Below are 3225 nucleotides of genomic sequence, written 5' to 3' on the forward strand. Positions count from 1 at the left end.
CTGTAACCGTGATGGCGAAAACAGTGAAGCTACTCCGTTCAGGAGTGTGCGCGTTCAAAGAACGGTACCCCGACACGTCGAAAACGGACATCGTGCGGGACTTTGTGGACGCCGGATACGCCCGTTCTGGCATCTACAAAATCTTGGCACTTTTGAACAACAATCAGGGCATCGAAAGAAAGCCCTGTTCCGGACGGCCGACGAACCTGACCGACAAGAAGCTCCAAAGGATGCTCAAGAAGCAGATCGAGGGAAAAGTGGCTACATCGCTGCGTATGCTTGGCCGGGAGGTTGGTGCAACCGGCCAGTGAAAAAGTACCTGGCAAACATGAACATACATGCCAGGAAGCGGAAGTCCTGTCCACTGGTCTCGGAGCTGCAGGCAATGGCGCAGCGGCAGCGGCTGAACAAGATGGTCAAGTCGATTTTCCCGACGAACCGCGACGTGGCGGTTGTGATGGACGACGAAACCTATCTCACCCTGAATGGCAACGACAGGTAGGGCACTTCGTATTTTACCTCCCCCACGAAGTAAGTGAGCTCCGAAGTGAAGTTTATTTCACACATCAAGTTCCCAAGAAGGTGCTGCTGTGGCTGAGAATCAGCGAGAATGAGATCTCAAGCCCCTCTTCTTTGGCTCCGGACTGGCCGTGAACGGGGAAATTTATAGTACGAAGTGGCTGTCGGAAGTTGCGTCGTTCATTCAAAACCCTACCTCAGAAATCGCGGAAAAAAAGTTAGGACAAACAACAAGGTGATTTTCGTAATATACGTTTTATTTTCTATTTTTCTACATAATCGCCGTAACGTTCGAGGCATTTTACATAGTGTGGCATGAGTTTTTCTATTCCGAGCGCGAATGGCGTAGCGTCCAACTTTTTAAAGTACGATGTAACTGCGGCACGAATTTCTTCAGTGTTATCGAATCGTTGACCGCCGAACGCCGATTTCTGAGGCACTGGAACTGATTTTTTGAACGACCCTCGTATATAAAAATCAAAATAGCAAGATATATAATCAAAGTCAAAATAATATATAAACAAAATACTACAATCTCAAAACTAGTGAAAAATCGAAAAAGTGCTATTTTTTTAAGGCGCCATTTTCATAGTTTGCCGGGGGCGCTGTCCACCTTCACTACGCCGCTGGTCGTATGTACTCTCTTAGGCACATGGATTTCTGTGAAATTTGCATTGAAGGTCTCACCAGCTTCTACCAGTTTTGCCACACAACCTTACAGCACGATACGCGAAATTTCCGGCCACTGTAAGTGGTTGTTAAGCAGTGGCGTCGAGTGGAGCTTTCGCACCCGGTGTGGAAGTGTCCGGTTGCACCCCTCCCTCTTCACTATCTTCACTATCTGTATGTTTGCTAAATGGTGAAGTATTCGTGAATGTAGGGGTGTTTCTGCACCCCCCTAATCGGGTACTCAGCTGCGATTCGCACCACCCAGTCCACACCACTGTTGATAAGTGTGAAACAAATAAACAGCTACAAACTACAAACTTGTTGCGTTTAAATGGAATACTGGAACTATCTGTCAAATCACTGAATGGCAAGTGTAGATGCGTCTATTACATTCTACGTATAGAGTACGCTTGCAATATCACGTACACGAGGTACGTTATATTCATGACGGCACTAGGTAACAAATTGGAGCTGTATGTCTACTACAGTGCACCACACTCAAAGGCTTGATTCTATTCCATTTAGAGAACTCAGAAGAAGTATTTCTACACTGCGTTTCATAACTAGAAAACCGCTCCACCGGAGTGATTTCCTGAGGTATGAATTGAAGTCGGTTGTCGGTTGAATTGAAGTATATGGTGTAGAATATAATAACTATCTTCATTTATGAGACTGACCATTTCAACTTTATTGTTGTGTTCAGGCGCAAAACACTAAAAAAAACTAAAATTCCAATGTTTCATAACTTTAGAACCAGATAGAAAAAGCCCCATTCCTTTAAAAAACTAACGTCAATTGAACATAAATTACGATAAGTTTCTGATTCGTATGTCATCTTTAGTTCTCAATTAGTTCAATAAATCTATTCGGGGTGGCTACGACCATACTGCGCCATGTTTTGTGGTGAATCTCTTTCTACGCAGAAGATACTGCTCGTTTAAGCTCTTCGAATGACTCGTACTGCTTGTAAGCTGCATCCACTATTCGTCCGATTACTTCTCACAAGTTCCTGATAGGGTTTTGATTTGGTAAACAAGCTAACCAGTCCAGAACCTGAAGCCCCTATTCATTAAACCATGCCATGACCTGCAAGATTTTATGAATTGATGCTAAATTACCCAATTTTTAAATTGTTTTTGATACAAAAACAGCAGTAAATGATTCTGAAGTACTTCGTTGCACTTCTGACTGTTCTGGTTAGCTTGTTTACCAAATCAAGACCATGTCAGGAGCTTATGAGGAGTGATCGGACGAATAGTAGATGCAGCTTACAAGCAGTACGGGTCGTTTGAAGAGCTTAAACGAGCAGTATCTTCTGCGTACAACGAGATTCACCCTTATTGAACTAATTGAACTAATTGAGAACTAAAGATGACCTACGGAACTTATCGTAATTCATGTTAAATTGACGTTAATTTTGTAAAGGGGTGAGGGTTTTTCCATCTGGTTCTATGGTTATGAAACACTGGAATTTTAGTTTTTTTAATGTTTCGCGCCTGAACACGACAAGAAAGTTGAAATTGTCAGTCTCATAAATGAAGATAATTATTGATCAAGAGTCAACATCCTCCTGCAACGCAGCAGATTCCAAGTCTTTAGACCAAGCAACCATAAAACCATCTGGGAGAAATCGAAAGGAGGAAAAAAGAGGACGTTGAGCCTTTTCGTCGATGGGTTTCATTGGAAAAAGGATAGGATCGGACAAGAGCCATAGTTAAAATCGCTAAATTTCGTTACAATAAATTTTATGTATTAAATATCGTTTAGAATCAGTCTCATTGTCAATTTAAATTAAAGTCCATTGTCATCCAAATTATTATACGTGTTGTGAATTTCATTTTGGCAACAATACTAATCGAGTGTTGGAAGTTCCGCTATTCAACCGCATCGAAGGATTTCGAAGGGATATTGCCCAACAAAATATATTGAAAACTCAAAAAAAATGAGTGGTTCTATAGTTGTGAAACGCAGTTTAGAAGCAGTCATCTGGGAAGATATGCCTAGGCTCATAACACACATGAATTGTTTTGTGTTTGA

This window comes from Toxorhynchites rutilus, chromosome 1 (assembly GCF_029784135.1).
Source record: "Toxorhynchites rutilus septentrionalis strain SRP chromosome 1, ASM2978413v1, whole genome shotgun sequence".
NCBI classification, from domain to species: Eukaryota; Metazoa; Arthropoda; class Insecta; order Diptera; family Culicidae; genus Toxorhynchites; species Toxorhynchites rutilus.